Source organism: Chrysemys picta, chromosome 22 (assembly GCF_011386835.1).
Source record: "Chrysemys picta bellii isolate R12L10 chromosome 22, ASM1138683v2, whole genome shotgun sequence".
Taxonomy (NCBI): domain Eukaryota; kingdom Metazoa; phylum Chordata; order Testudines; family Emydidae; genus Chrysemys; species Chrysemys picta.
This window is the reverse complement of record NC_088812.1, coordinates 17,434,915-17,451,206: the sequence shown is the minus strand read 5'-3', so window position 1 is coordinate 17,451,206 and position 16,292 is coordinate 17,434,915. Positions and strand designations below refer to the sequence as shown.

The window sequence follows — 16,292 nt, the reverse complement described above, 5'->3', positions numbered from 1 at the left end:
CTGCTGTGTGATACTGTACAAGTCATGTCCCGTCTCTGTGCCTTTCCACCCTTTATTTCTTTAGACTGGGAGCTCAGCACATCGGGTCCCCAATCATAAATAATGGACTCAGATCATTAATTATAATTTATTTGTTTTGCAGTAGAACCTAGGAGCCCCACTCATGAACCCGGACCCCATAGTACTAGGTGCTGTACAAACACAGAACAAAAAGACAGTCCCTGCCCCAAAGACCTTACAGTCTAAATGTATCCCCGGCCATAGGAATGGCACCTCTTTCCAATAAGATGGGGGATGTCAGCCAAGAACATACCCATAGTTAACCATAGGGTGCTCAGATAGCAAGTGTGAAAAATCAGGACACTTTTTTTTTTCAGGGGAGGGGTATAGTTGCGTACCTAATATCAGAACAGCCCCACTAATATCACCCTAGTTAACCTTAAGCATCCAAAGACAATTTCCCAATCCATCTACTCCCTCCCTTGTGACTAGAGCCTGGGGAAGGCTGTATTGAGCCCAAAGGGCATGCTGCTGCTTTTCCTCCGGAGCACGCAGAAAGCAGGCGCATCATTTGAATAGTGGCATGGCTCATTAATTTAATTAATGGAAAGGAGAGCAAGTAGCATTTAGCCCACTTACCTATCATTTGCTTAACCTTCCTCAATTTGGAGCCTACTATTCCTGATGACACTTTCTATTGTTAACAAGGCAATTACTGCTTTATAGTCAGTGCAGCTCATACCCAGGGCTCCTGCTCGGGTTAGGCATCCCTTTGCTCCCCTCTCTTGTAATTACCTGACACCAAATCCCAGTGCCCTCAGGCAGCTCTGGGTGTGATCAATTGCAGCTTGAAGCAGGGGACTGGGAGAGAAAAGAGGAGCAAATCTTTCACGTTTCCAATTGGGTAAACAGGCCCCTTTGGCAAAGGATCTGATGTTTGGGAAGCAAAGAAAGGGCCTTTGTTTTTTCTGGGCTGGAGCACAGAGCATGTAGAGTTGTTTGGTTTGGCAAGTCCTCCCCACTTTAAAGGACTCCCCTCTTCTCCTGTATCTCTCTGAGGCACTTTTGCTTTGCTTTTTTTGTTTCGCTTCCCCCTTCTCTCCTTCATTTTAGCATCTGCTTGACCACATCAGGATATGAAATACCCAGCGTGATTTCTAAACCGCCCTCCCCGAGGCTTGCGATCATTAAAGATCCCATGGCACTTTCGCAAACGTCAGGGCATCCTGGATAAATTCCAGGCCAGGTTATTCCATTCTGGCTCCCTCAAGGTATCAGCTGAGTAAATCAGACTGTACCTTCCTGCCCTAAACTGCTGTGCTGAATGGCTGGCGCTAAATCATATGGTAACATTTCCCCTCAGGGCCTTTCTGCGTTAGAAAGTTGTAGTGGTAAAAGTTTGGCTGGCATAGTGGTTTTAAGCCAGGCCTCTGAGGGGGGTTTTGGACAGTGGAGATTGAACTTGGGCCCTCACCTGTTTGAGCTAAAAGGTCCAGCTCTGTTAGGCAAGCTGGTAGCAGGCTAATCAACCGCGGACAACTAAGTGAAGTTTCCAGATCACAGGCCCTGGTTCAATCACCCTGACATCTGCGGGGAGAGCAATACAGCAATGCACAGACAATCCAGGAAGTTTTTTGGAGAGCGTTGGGGACAACTTCCTGGTACAAGTGCTGGAGGAACCAACTAGGGGCCGTGCTCCTCTTGACCTGCTGCTTACAAACAGGGAAGAATTGGTAGGGGAAGTAGAAGTGGGTGGCAACCTAGGCAGCAGTGACCATGAGATGACTGAGTTCAGGATCCTCACAAAAGGAAGAAAGGAGAGTAGCAAAATATGGACCCTGGACTTCAGAAAAGCAGACTTTGACTCCCTTAGGGAACTGATGGGCAGGATCCCCTGGGAGGCTAATATGAGGGAGAAAGGAGTCCAGAAGAGCTGGCTGTGTTTTAAAGAAGCCTTATTGAGGACACAGGAACAAACCATCCCGATGTGCAGAAAGAATAGCAAATATGGCAGGTGACCAGCTTGGCTTAACAGTGAAATCTTCAGTGGGCTTAAACTCAAAATGGAAGCTTACAAGAAGTAGAAATTTGGACAGATGACTAGGGAGGAGTATAAAAATACTGCTAGAGCATGCAGGGGTGTAATCAGGAAGGCCAAGGCACAATTGGAGTTGCAGCTGGCAAGGGATGTGAAGGGTAACACGAAGGGTTTCTACAGGTATGTTAGCAACAAGAAGGTGGTCAGGGAAAGTGTGGGACCTTTACTGAATGGGGGAGGCAACCTAGTGACACATGATGTGGAAAAAGCTGAAGTACTCAATGCTTTTTTTGCCTCGGTCTTCACAGACAAGGTCAGTTCCCAGACTGCTGCACTGGGCAACACAGTATGGGGAGGAGGTGAGCAGTCCTCAGTGGTGAAAGAACAGGTTAAGGACTATTTAGAAAAGCTGGACATGCACAAGTCCATGGGTCCAGATCTAATGCATCCAAGGGTGCTGAGGGAGTTGGCTGATGTGATTGCAGAGCTATTGGCTATTATCTTTGAAAATTCATGGCAATCAGGGGAGGTCCCGGACGATTGGAAATACGCAAATATAGTGCCCATATTTTAAAAAGGGAAGAAAGAGAACCTGGGGAACTACAGACCGGTCAGCCTCACTTCAGTCCCCAGCAAAATCATGGAGCAGGTCCTCAAGGAATCCATTTTTAAGCACTCGGAGGAGAGGAAGATGATCAGGAATAGTCAACATGGATTCATCAAGAGCAAGTCATGCCTGATCAACCTGATTGCCTTCTATGATGAGATAACTGGTTCTGTGGATATGGGGAAAGTGATGGATGTGCTATATCTTGACTTTAGCAAAGCTTTTGATACGGTCTCCCACAGTATTCTTGCCAGCAAGTTAAAGAAGTATAGATTGGATGAATGGACTAGAAGGTGGCTAGAAAGCTGGCTAGATTGTTGGGCTCAACAGGTAGTGATCAATGGCTCGAAGTCTAGTTGGCAGCCGGTATCAAGAGGAGTGCCCCAGGGGTCGGTCCTGGGGCCAGTTTTGTTCAACATCTTTATTAATGATCTGGATGATGGGATGGATTGCACCCTCAACAAGTTTGCAGATGACACTAAGCTAGGGGGAGAGGTAGATATGCTGGAGGGTAGAGATAGGGTCCAGAGTGACCTAGACAAATTGGAGGATTGGGCCAAAAGAAATCTGATGAGGTTCAACAAGGACAAGTGCAGAGTCCTGTATTTAGGAAGGAAGAATCCCATGCACCGCTACAGGCTGGAGACCAACTGGCTAAGCAGCAGTTCTGCAGAAAAGGACCTGGGGATTACAGTGGTCGAAAAGCTGGGTATGAGTCAGCAGTGTGCCCTTGTTGCCAAGAAGGCCAACGGTATCTGGGCTGTATTAATAGGAGCATAGCCAGCAGATCGAGGGAAGTGATTATTCCCCTCTATTCGGCACTGATGAGGCCACACCTGGAATACTGCATCCAGTTTTGGTCCTGCCACTACAGAAGGGATGTGGACGAATTGGAGAGAGTCCAGCAGAGGGCAACGAAAATGATTAGAGGGCTGGGGCACATGACTTACGAGGAGAAACTGAGGGAACTGGGATTATTTAGTCTGCAGAAGAGAAGAGTGAGGGGGGATTTGATAGCAACCTTCAACTACCTGAAGGAGGGTTCCAAAGAGGATGGATCTCAGCTGTTCTCAGTGGTGGCAGATGACAGAACAAGAAGCAGTGGTCTCAAGTTGCAGTGGGGGAGGTTTAGGTTGGATATTAGGAAACACTATTTCACTAGGAGGGTGGTGAAGCACTGGAATGGGTTACCTAGGGAGGTGGTGGAATCTCCATCCTTAGAGGTTTTTAAGGCCCAGCTTGACAAAGCCCTGGCTAGGATGACTTAGTTGGGATTGGTCCTGCTTTGAGCAAGGGGTTGGACTAGATGACCTCCTGATGACCTCTCTTCCAACCCTAATATTCTAAGATTCTCTGCATGTGGCTCAGGCACCACTAAAGTGGGGACAGAGTGGTGCACTGAATTGCTGTGGATTACAGTGACCCCACAAAACTATTATTTGGCTGTTTGTGACAGCATATTCTGTCCATAGGAAACCAAGTTGTAATGGTGAAAGGCGTGGTGCACTGTGGGTAGGCATCTCACTGTCCTCTGTGAGGCCTTCAGACGTGCCCCTTATGGAAACTGTCCCTGTGCATTGGAGGATACCCAGGCGCGTCTCAGAGAATAGTGGGGATCTGGTACCAAATGCCCGCAATTCTCCCTGTTCCATCCCATAATCAGCCACTCTTGTGCACCATTTTCCAACTCGCAGCTGCAAACATAGATGTGGCAAAGGCACCGCCGTGCTCTTCTGCACTCTAAGGTCAGGGCATACAATTTCTCTTGTGTTTACACGCACACAGCGCTGATTGGCCTGCTAAACCCAGGGTTGTGAGTTCAATCCTTGAGGGGGCCACTTAGGGATCTGGGGCAAAATCAGTACTTGGTCCTGCTAGTGAAGGCAGGGGGCTGGACTCGATGAACTTTCAGGTCCCTTCCAGTTCTATGAGATAGGAATGGTCAGGGATTGCAGAGGAATTTGTTTAACTCGTAAGGGGTTTTATAGTCAGCATGGATTGTTCCTTCCTGCTGGATTCTCTCCTGCCTTTCATCTGAACAAAATATTCCCTCAGTCGTTAGTTTACTCCAGTGACTGCTGGGTTAAGTCAAATCAGTGTAAAACATAGGACTAGTCTGGAGGGGACCTCCTCCTGGATCACAGAGTCCAGTCCCTTGCTAATGCAAGCAACCCCATCATATCATCCTATTCAGACCTTCATCAAGCTCCATCTTAAAACTAGTCAACTGGTTTGCTCCTGCTGCTCCTCCTGGGAAACTGTTCCAGAACATCACTCCTCTGATGGTTACAAACCTTCTATTTTCCAGCCCTGTGAGAGTAACTCTGCACAATTCTACATTGGCAATTTGCACTGAGGTAGTTATAATGATGCATATTTCTCTAATGCATGCAGGGTAGGCTCTGGTAAACAAGACACTGGATCTGGGTTAAATTCCCAATTTAGTCACAGGTGTTCTGCATGGCCTTAGGCAAGTCATTTAACCACTCACTTCAGTTTTCTCATGTGTAGAATTGGATCTGTGAGGATCAAATCCATTAATGGTTGCCCAGATGTTATGGTGAGAGGGCCACACAATTACCTTGATAATCCCTTATTGCGCTGTATTTTGTACACTCGTTTACAACAGTGGAAAACAGCACTCCGATCTGGTAGCATTTTACCCCCATTTTGTATTAAGTCAGGACAACAGTGAATCAGACCCTAAAAGAATATTAACCCATACTTGGGAGCTAACCACTTATCTCTTTTCTCCTGGTGTGGGTGTGTTCTAGGTGGGACAAAACTGTTAGCTCCATCTCTGATGCTTCCCTATATAAATGGAGTTTTAAAGTAGACTTGCCTGAGGTTACTTAGGATTCCCAGATTTATTCTGCCCCAAAGACAGGCCTAATTTTCTGGTCCTGCTTAGAACAAGATTTTCTCTTGTCTGAGATAAGCAATTTCCGGTAGCTCCTGACATGCAGTAAGATATCCCATCTACATTCAGGGGTGTCCAATCTACGGCCTGCGGGCCGTATATGGCCCACCAAAGCATTTCATAAGGCCCACAGCCTGCTTCAACACAATATACTAACAGCCAATTCATTAGCGTTTTGTCGTCATCTTTACATCATTTTAGTTTACACAAGTGTGTAAATAGACAATACTGTACATAGAAACAACCTATCTAAATACATACAAAACAAGCTGAACTTAAAATATAAATCAATACAGGTGACTTTAAATCTTATTAAAATATAGAATCTGTTTGGCCCACACAAGGTTGTGCTTAGGTTTATGTGGCCCTCCTATGTAATAAAGTTAGGCACCACTGGATTAAACGACTGAGTTTCACAGTATGCAGTGTTGTAGCCGTGTCGGTCCCACAATATTAGAGAAGAAGAGCTCTGTGTAAACTTGAAAGCTGGTCTCTCTCACCAACAGAAGTTGGTCCAATAAAAGATATTACCTCACCCACCTTGTCTCTCTGAGTTTCACTGGTGTGTTTGAGAAATATGTGGTTTAGGACAGGGGTTCTCAAACTGGGGATCGGGACCCCTCGGGGGTCACGAGGTTATTACATTTGGGGTCATGAGCTATCAGCCTCCACCCCAACCCCGCTTTGCCTCCAGCATTTATAATGGTGTTAAATATATTAAAAAGTGTTTTTAATTTACAAGGGGGGGGGGGTCACATTCAGAGGTTTGCTATGTGAAAGGGGTCACCAATAAAAAGGTTTGAGAACGACCTCTTGTCCTGGCAACTGATACTGTGGCCATGTCTACACTATGAGGATTACAGCGGCACAGCTATAGCAGTGTAGCTATGTCGCTCTAGTGTAAATGCTTCCTACACTGATGGAAGGGGTTTTTCCATCGATAGGTAATACTCTACCTGACTGGCAGTCGCTAGGTTGACAGAGCAATTCTTTCATTGACCTTGCTGTGCCTATACTGATGCTTAGGTTGGTTTAACTATCAGACACTCAGGGGAGTTAATAATCTAATTAGACAAAACAAAGGGTGGGAGGGGAAACAGAGTCATTGAGGGGAAGTTATTTGACCAAAGTCACCCAGCAGGTCAGAGACAGATCCAAGAATAGAACCCATGTCTCCTGATTCCCAGTCTAGTACCTGATCCACTGGATCATGCTGCTTCTCAAGAGGTCCCAGTGCCCAGCTTTCATACTGCATGTTCCTAAAATGCTAAGATTATTATTTATTTGTATAGCAGTACTGCCTAGGAGCCCCAGTCAGGGACCAGGACTCCATTGTGCTCGGCGCTGTACAAACACAGACCAATAAAACTGTCCCTGGCCCAAAATGCATATCTGCTACATCATTGACTTTTCCATGTTTCATGCTGGAAGGTGTTAATGGCTGCCATCAAGAGGGTCCCTCATATACAGACAATCACAGACCTGGTCAAAGCCAGTGGGTATGCAAAGCACTCTTCATTCAGTCTAAAGGGAAGGAGCAATTAAGTCCCTTTATGTAGTGATATCTAGAAACAATACCAGACTACTGCCCAAGGCACTGGTCACATGGTGAAGCCTGAGCAGAATTGAGCTTCTGATCGGGGGAGAGGGGAGTTCCCTGGTTACAAATACAGGAGCAAGTGGCAAGCTGTGTGTGTGAGAGGCAATAAGCCTTGAGGCACAGGATTGTCTGGAGAGTCAAGCTTGGAAACTGCCTTCTGTTATTTATTGCTACTCTGTTCAGCAAAGCAGAACTTAGTTCAAACCTGTTTATTTACAAAGAATATACACAAAGAATAGACCTGACTCAAGTTATTCATTTGTCTTCCTAATGGGAACAACCTGGCAACATCCCAAATGGTGATAACTACTCAGGAGCAAACACACATTTATGCATCTTGGGTGGCTTAGTTTCCAAACATCTCTTTTGCAAGGAGGGGTTGCTTTGAATAACCAGCAAGTTACATGGTGCTGTATTGTTATCAATGGTATCCAAGAGGAATTACAGTAATTGACAAGCATTGTAACAAACCTAGGACTTCATGGCTGTCAGGTTTGGTGCTTACCGTGGACACTGCAACAAGGGGAACAGAATCCAGATCTTATGCTCCAAAAACACAAGCCTCTACCACTTCTTTCAAGAGGGAATTGACAGTAGCAGTATAGGGCTGATGACACACAGCTAAATAGGTCAATTTCCAGCCAGTAGAGAGTGGAAGTAGATAGAAAAAACATGTACGCTAGCTAGTTCTTTATAGACACCTTAGTCATTGTCTCTAAACTATCTACAAAGTGGGGTGTGTGAAGAGTGCTGGTGTGAAGACACACACTGTGCATGTGCTGGGAGTTTGTCTGCTGTCCTCTCTTTGAAATCTGGGGAACAGAGAGCAGTGGGGTCACTATCCCCTCAGTGGTGGGGAGTGAGGGGGTCTCTGTCCATGTCCCCTCAGTGGTGGGGGGCTTTGTCCATGTCTCCTCAGTGGTGGAGGTGATGGGGGGCTTTGTCCATGTCTCCTCTGGAGGAGGTCTCTCTCACTGTCCCCTCAGTGGTGGGGGTGATGGGGGGGGGGGCTCTGTCCATGTCTCCTCTAGAGGGTAGGGGTGAGGGGGTCTCTCTCACTATCCCCTCAGTGGTGGGGATATGGGGGGGCTCTGTCAATGTCCCTCAGTGGTGGTGGGGGGGGGAGACTCTGTCGCTGTCTTTTCTGTGATGGCCCGTCCAGCAACGCCCCCCCCTGAGGAAGGCAGAGAGGGCGGGCACGTTCCACCCACTGCCTCTTGGGGGCAACGCCCACCCCTCCGCTTTGGCACACATCCCGGCTGATGATTGGTTCTCTCTGTTCCATGCCCCGCCCTATAGGAAGTCTCGCGAGACTATCGCGCGTAGGGAGGGGGCACCCAGCGCGAGACCCAGGGACAGCTCGGGAGGGTCGGAGCCAGCGCGAGATTCCGGAGCCAGCATAAGGTAGAGGTGCGGACCTGAGGCAACCCACGTGTGCCCCCCGGTCTCGAGGTGAGCGAGGCTCTCCGCTATCCCCCTGGAGTAGCTGATGGCCCCCCCCCCATCTCCCCGAGTTTTCGTGAGAGTACCGGCCCCTTCCGTGAGTGACAAGCTCTTCGGCCAATCGGTACGCCGGGCGGCTCGGAGTGATGGGCGCCGCAACCAACAGCGTCCGGGAATGATGTGGAGCACGCCCCCTTCAGGGATGGGCGGTGCTCAGGGTTGCTGGAGCCTCCGAGGGGCCCGGGCGGTGGCTGGTTGGGGGGAGGGGGCCCGGCCGCGGACAGCTGCTGGGGGATGTGTATGTGAGGGGTCCTGGGCTCCTCGCTGGGGGCCCCTGAGTGCTTTGGTTTGGGGGGTTATCAGAGGCCCCCGTGGTGAGAAGGGGCTCTGGGCTCTGTGGATGGGGATTATGGGGGGCCCTATGCAGCAGGGCCGTTCTGGGTCAGCAGGTGGCTATGGAGAGTGCAGTAGGGAGATCCTGGCTTGGGTAAGGGCTTGGGGCTCTCTAGTTAAAATGGGTGAGTTAGGGAGACTGTAGGCTCGGGGGGGGGGGAGAGGGCTCATGGGATTGGTAGATTGGGGGTGTCACAAAAACAACTTGACGGGGTCTAGGAGTAGGGTGGGTAACGCTGAGACTAGATGTAGTGGGAGTAACTCTTTAACAGCCCCTTTCTGGGAAGTATATTGGAAGGAGTTGACTTCTCTCCCCCCATCCCCAGGCAAGTTACTCTAAACATCAGTATGGTAAAAACTTAATGTTTAAATTGCACAATCTTTGTGTGTGTGTAACAACAATTATTTAAGAAAAAATATATATTGTGCAATTTAAACATTAAGTTTTTACCCTATTGATGTTTAGAGTAACTGATTTAACTTGCCTGGAGATGGGAGGAGTCATCCCCTTCCAATACACTTCCCACGAGGGGGCTATATATAGATATAGTTTCTTAAATAATTGTTGTTTCTCACTGTTGGGCTCCCAAAGTCCAAACTTTGAGAACTTGTAGAAGCAATGAGTGTTTAATCCATTACTGCACAATTGCTTTTTTCACTTACATACTGTGGTAGAATAGGTGACAGTTTCTAGTAAACTAGAACTATTAAACAAACCGGCTTATTTGTCAAAAGGGTTTCATCTTTATTGCTAAAACTAATTGGGCCCCATTTTCTCTCCTTACCCTAAAAGAAAAAGACCAACAGGTTTGACTTTTCTTACATGAAATGTTACATGACAATAAAAATTCTTGGTGATGCGTATAAAATCAACATAGATTAATCAAATAAACTTAAATTTTTAAGACCAGACTCTGTTGTAATGTACACCCTTCATGAAATCCAGTTGAGTACTACTGCCATCCTTCATAACCTCTTTCCATGCTGCTTTCTATGTATGGAATGTCATCTCTATCCTGGTTTACCAAGTAGCTACCGTCTCCATATTCAGGTCCATTCTAAAGACTACATTTTCTATGAATATATTACTGGGATAAAATGATATGCATACTTTCTCTGGGCTCCTCAGCATGTCTTGTTTCATCATTGTGTTCTATGGGGTAGGGACTTTCTTCAGCTTGTCTGGTACAGCATCAAGCACATTGTTAACCATAACCAATAGCACTAGCCAAAAGGATTGCATGGTGCTTTACAAACTGTATAAATATAGTTGTCGCCCGTTTACTAAAATATAGACGCTTGTGGTGTAGAATGCAGCAGCTATTCTGAACCACCAATTCTATAAAACAGTGATTTGGCACAAATTAAGAATAACTTCATCACTTGAACAAAGGGGATTTTATGGGGGTAGAATATAATTGCCCGAGTTGCAATCTGGTTACTAGCAGGGTTAACCTCCCTTTTTTTTTTTTAAAGAGAGAAAAGAAATTGTATTTGACTGCTATCATATGAATACATATTAAGCATTTATCATTCTGGCCAACCATAATCAGTTTCATGGCTGTAGTTTAACCATCACTGAAGTGCTTTTTTGCTGTTAGTGCCCAAAAAGAAGGTTGAATTGATGGAAGTTACAAGCCAGAAATGTAGATGCAAAGTTTGTTGACATATGGTTAACTGTACTTGTGTCTGCAGAAGCCTCTTTTTTTAAAGAGATGGTTCTTCATTTGGACCAATTATTTCTAATCCCAGAATCTGATTGGGAGTAGAGTGGTGGAAAACCACTGTTTCAAACACCATTCTGTTTCAAAACAGTGAACAAACAGGCATTGGATGAAGCTATCCTGTTCACAGAATCCTAGTTTACAAAACCTGGAGGGCCACTGAATTATAAAAATTTGTTCAGTTTTCACAGTTGTACTCAAGCAAAGACACTTGGGTAATGTCAAATTTTCTCTATTTCCGGTGATACATTTTCTCTCTCTCTCAATTTATTTATGCTGTTTAATCATAACAGTTAGAGTAGGAAAATACCTTTCAGGATATCTGGTCCATCTCACTGGCCAGTGCAGGATTATTCCATTCTAGATTTTCTTGAGACAATCAGTTGTAAATATCTCCAGCAATAGGGTTTCTTTGAGGAGACTATTCCTGCATCTAACAGATTTCACTTTTGACAACTTTATTTATACTTAGCCAAGTTTTGCCTTAAATTTGTGCCATTATTCTTGGTTATACCTACTTGTACAATGCTCCATCTCCCTCATTGGCATTCACTCTTCAAATAATTGTAGGCAGTTAATGTGTCCATCTTAGTTGTCATTAGCCAAATTACACATGTAGCTACTTTAATGTTTCTTCATAAATCAATCCCTTCTGTGACTTTATCACTCCCCCCTCCCCCCGAATGTCCTCCTGTTTGTCAATAGTGAGTGCTGATATTGGATTGCTTAGAGCTGAACACAGTTCACATCAGAGTTTGAGATGAGGACATAACCTTTTTGCTCTGGGTGTAGCCCTGAATCACTTTTTTTTTTCTCCCCCCCCCATCACATTACAAGCTCCTGTCTAATTTACTGTCCACTATCACCTCAAGTATCTTCTTCCCTCCAGCTGTGATCTAGTTTTCATTTCCCAGAGTATTAAATGTATTTATTTCAAGTTGAATTTCTTTTTTTTGCATATATCTCATGCCCTTATTTCTAATGTTTCTAGATATCTTATTGTTTCTCAGTTCTCCCTGGTGTTTGCAATACCTCCCAGTTTCTTTAATGCTCTGATTTCTTTCTCCTCCTGCCCCACCACCCACATTCTACATAATGTACAAAGATGTCAAATGAAAATGAACTTCATCTTGACTCAGCAGTGCTCATCCTGGTGCTACATCCAGCTTGGTACATTGCAATTATCATTAACCTTTTTAAAATCTGGTTGAAGGACTGCAGTTAGTCTGTGTGACAATGTTCTTATGAAGCTAATTTGGAAGTGCTGTAAAATCTGTGTGGCGTGACTCCTATTGTGATAGTGATTGCAAAGATATGCAGTGCACAAAGTATTGAATAGCAACATATTGAACTGATTTGTATTGTCAATTTAAATAACGATAGTGGTTTACAGTGAACTTAGTTCTTGTGACACATGGTTATAAATTCAAAATGTAAGCATGATGTGGGAGGGAGTGTTTAGCAGTTAGAATAGGGTCTAGGAGTTGGGATTCCTGGGTTCTCTTTCCTGGCTTTGTCACTCTGCCCAGTATCACATGGCTAATTCACTTAACCTCCCTGTGCCTCCGTTTCCCATAGGTAAATTAGCTCTAATACTCACCTTTGTAAAGTGCTTTGCGAGCCTTTTGTCGGGTGAAAGGTGCGGTAAGTGCAGATTGACATTTAGAAATGTTGCTTTAAAAAGTTTAAATGGGAAAAATAAAACCGTCTCATTTAAAAATCAAACGTTTGATTGGGCTTTATTTTCAGATCTCTTGTTAATAAGGCTTGTGGTGGTGGTTGGGAAGGCTGAGGAGGATAACTCCAGAATGAGCAAAGTGAGTTGACTAGAGTCTGAGGTTCCCAGACTGGTGTATAGGGAAGTTATTAACTCTCCCCCTACTTGTTGCTCTGAAAGGTGAGGAAACAAGAGATGAAGTGCTAATAGATATCAGGAGACAGTTGTGTGAAGGAAACTAGATCTCTGTTCCCAACTTCCTTTGAGCTGTAGAACGTAGGTTATGAATCTTACCTATTGTGGGTGATGGAGATACAAGCAATCAACAGTAGAGTTCTTATGGAACTATGTAGCAGTGATTGGAGTTTGCTACCATTTGGGACATTTCCTGGTTCACATTCTGTAGTTGCCTCTTCATTGTAAAAAGTTTTAAAATTTCTCAGTAAAACTTTCTTTTGACAGTCTGGCCTCATGGACCTGATTTTTTTTTTTTTTTTTCATAGATGTTGCGTCTCTTCTGCTCTCACTGACTTCTTTTGAGCACTTCCTTCTCTTGGGTTGTTTTTTGCTTTGCTTTGAAGAAACTCCTAATATGAGTAGACTAACTTTTCAACGTTTTAAACTTAAATTAATAGTCTCCTTTCCTTTTGAATTAATTGCTAACCTCAATTTCCAGCATTTTATGTTTGTTGCTAAAAGGTTAGATCATAACATCTGTGTTGAACTTTTGTCTTGCTGACATATTTCCCATGACGTGTCAGTTAAACAATCGCCAGTGACTCAGTGGCCCCTTTGTTCTCCTCTTCCCCATTTCCCTTGATAGAGCAAACTAGGTCTGAAATAATTAAGGCTAGTCTAAGCACAGAATTGCTCTGGTTTAATAAAGGTGGTGCTTTTTTTTTTTTTTTTTAAACAGATTTAGTTAAACCAGTACAAAAGGCTGTGTGGATACAGCATTAGCTTAAATTGCTTGAGAAAAGGTTGAACTAAACAGAAATAAGGTTAAGTCTACACTGTGGCAGCACAACTGCTGCAGTGTTACTGCAGCATTGTAATATAGGTGCTTCTTACATTCATGGAAGAGTGTTTTTTCCCACTGATATAGTTAACCCACCTCTCCAAGAGGCGTTAACCCACCTCTCCAAGAGGCGTTAGCGAAGTCGAGGCAAGAATTCTTCCATTGACCTAGCTGTGCCTACAGTGGGGATTAGGTCGACCACACATGACACAGTTTTTCACACCCCTGAGCAATGTAGCTAGGTCGACTAAAGTGTTAGACATTTAGGCCTGGTTTATACCTACGTAGAGGTTTGTGCCAGTTTAACAAAAGAGGTGCAAACTTGTGTGTGGACAACCCCTTAGCAACAGTATTTTTGCAGAGGGGAAATAATTCACTCTAGAAGACCCTGTGTCTTCCTGGTGCTAGCTTCACAACTATTAGAGCTACTGGCATCAAAGTCTCATCTCTAAAGTAGTGGATTAAAGTTCATGCCCTAGGATGACCCCTCATTTTTAAATTCACGGAGATGGGATGGTGCTTAAATGTTAATAGGTAACAATTTTGCTTTTGCTGTTGTTAGTCTTTAGCTCTTTTGAGAGAGAAATTTAGCTTAATTCTTCCGGCAAGTGCTTATTTTTCTCTCTTCTGTAACTATTCACCGTGGAGATGCTTGCATTGTTCTCTGAAACATGTATTCTAGCCATTGTTGGACAGAACACTGGTCTGCACTGCAGCCCCAAATGTGCTGTCATAAGCTAGAGAACCTAAGAGGAGCAACCCAGAATTGAACCCCCCAGTGTGTGTAGTGAAGTTCCCTAAAGAAGGCAACCCGGTATGATTACGGATTGCAGATAGCAAATAGTGCTTCAGCTCATGTTTCATATAGAGGGAGATGTAGCTCTGTTAGGCAAGCGCTGGAATGTAACTCTCTGCTGTCCCACCCCTGTGTGAAAGAATAAACTGGTGGCAAAGTACTGCTGCCAGCCATTACAAGCTGATTCATGAGAGTGAACAAAGCCTCTCTACCAGTTACAGGCCACATTAGACACTGGTATTATCTTCTTCTTCATGATAAACTTACAGTGCATATCTTCCATATATTTTTTCTGTGTACTTTTTGTGAGGTATTGTAGTATTGAACTGTGCTGAAGAAAAGTGTTCAGGTTCCTTTTATCTGAAATGCCAGTTATAAATGGAGTGTTGTGGTGAGGCTCACCCTTTCGGTGCATTTTGAGGGTGTGCTCCCACAGACCCAGAATTTGCTATGCCATTGTAAGTTAGTTCCTTGGATTTTGCTAGCCTGCCATGCTCACAAAGAATATTTTTCAGCTCTGTGTTGGCAAGGGTAAGGAGAGGAAATGATTCTGTTCTGACTACCACTGTTACTTAAAAAAAATAGCGGCCCAAGGCCCCGTCTGCACTTAAAACTTATAACAGCATGGCTATGTTGATCAGGGATGTGAACAAAAACACAGCCCCTAGTGAAAGAGCTAAACCAACAAAACCCCCAGTGTAGGTGCAGCTATGCTGACAGAAGAGGACTTCTGTTGTCATAGCTAATGTCGTTTAGGGAGATGGTGTTCGTACACTGGCAGAAAAACTCCTTGTTGGTGTATGCGGCATCTGTACTAGAGAGTATGCTGGCACAGAATCTGTAGTGTAGACATAGCTTAAGGTGGAACATAAGCTTTTGTCTAATAGCAAAAGCTTTCACTTATGGTTGCAATTATAAAAACCTACTACAGTACAACCTTAATTATCTTACTGTACTGGGGGATATTGAATAATTTCAGATAATCAAGGTTGAGTATTTGGGGGAATTTCCACTATAGCAGATGAAGCATAATTCTGTTTGGGTATTTGAGGGTCAGATAATCCAGGTTACACTGTAGAAGTACTTAATAGTACTATTTTGGGGATTCTCTTCATGGGTAATGTTCCACTGTCACCTTCCCTCCCCTCAAGTTGAAATATGACACATTTGGGCAGGAAAAACTTTAATAACTAATCTGCTTCTAATAAATTTAAAAGTTTGTCCTTGCCGCATTACTTATTGCACTGGAATCTGAAGTTCAAGTCTACTCAACATCTCCTATTTGGGATGTATAGTCTAGAAAGATGGTGGTTTTAAAACCATCAACATTGTAATAAATTGAATTAGAAGAAGAGAGGCAGGTGAAGTCCAAATATAGTACTAAGTATGTCACTAATGAAATTTACATCTACCTAGATACCACCAATGTAAACTGCTTAATTCTTGACTTGTGAAATCTGACTCCTTTATAGGGAGTGCACAGATATTTTAGGTCCAGGATTTAGTATTTAAATCCAGGAGTGGTGAGTGTCACTTACTTTTATTCTTATTTGGTTTGTATTTTACGTTTTCATAAACTTCAGTAAAGTTTTTCCCATGCACAACAGAACTAGATTCACCAGTCTAGTTTTAAACTAAACAATGTTCAAAAAGTAAACAGTGAAGCATAAACTAAAACTTTAATTCCATCAATTTTAATAATCTGAGGTAGTTTTAATTACCCAATATGATATCTAGGACAGGTATGGATATTTTCATCATAATAGCTTGACAGTTGATAACTTTATTCACTCATCTTCAACCAGAAGTTCACTGCACAATGTGCTTTGGTGAAGAAATGCATATAATCTTTGTTTTATTTCTTTGTTTTGAATCTCTGCATTTAACACACAGTTGTGGAATATGTGAACGCTGATAATGTATAGGATGCTGTTCTCTCACTTACATAGTGCCTTTCATCCGTAAGGTTTCCAGATCCCCTATATGGGTAATCATTTTGCTCCCTGCTAAAAGGTAGCCCTTTCTTGGGTGACCTG

At 44.0% G+C, this 16,292-nt stretch overlaps 1 protein-coding gene across 10 annotated transcripts in view; it reads left to right on the top strand.

Moving 5' to 3' along the window:
- The first annotated feature begins 8,455 nt into the window (after positions 1-8,455).
- Positions 8,456-16,292, top strand: part of LOC101942323 (cyclic AMP-dependent transcription factor ATF-7) — a 118,017-nt gene continuing 110,180 nt past the window's right edge. For 3 of the 10 annotated variants that reach the window (XM_005307717.5, XM_065575936.1, XM_065575941.1), the window contains exon 1: positions 8,469-8,617. The gene's annotated coding sequence lies outside the window, so the exon portion shown is untranslated. Of the gene's footprint in view, positions 8,733-16,292 lie in introns of all 10 variants that reach the window. The other 7 variants (XM_024109881.3, XM_065575938.1, XM_008173287.4 and 4 more) reach the window with 5 other exon arrangements.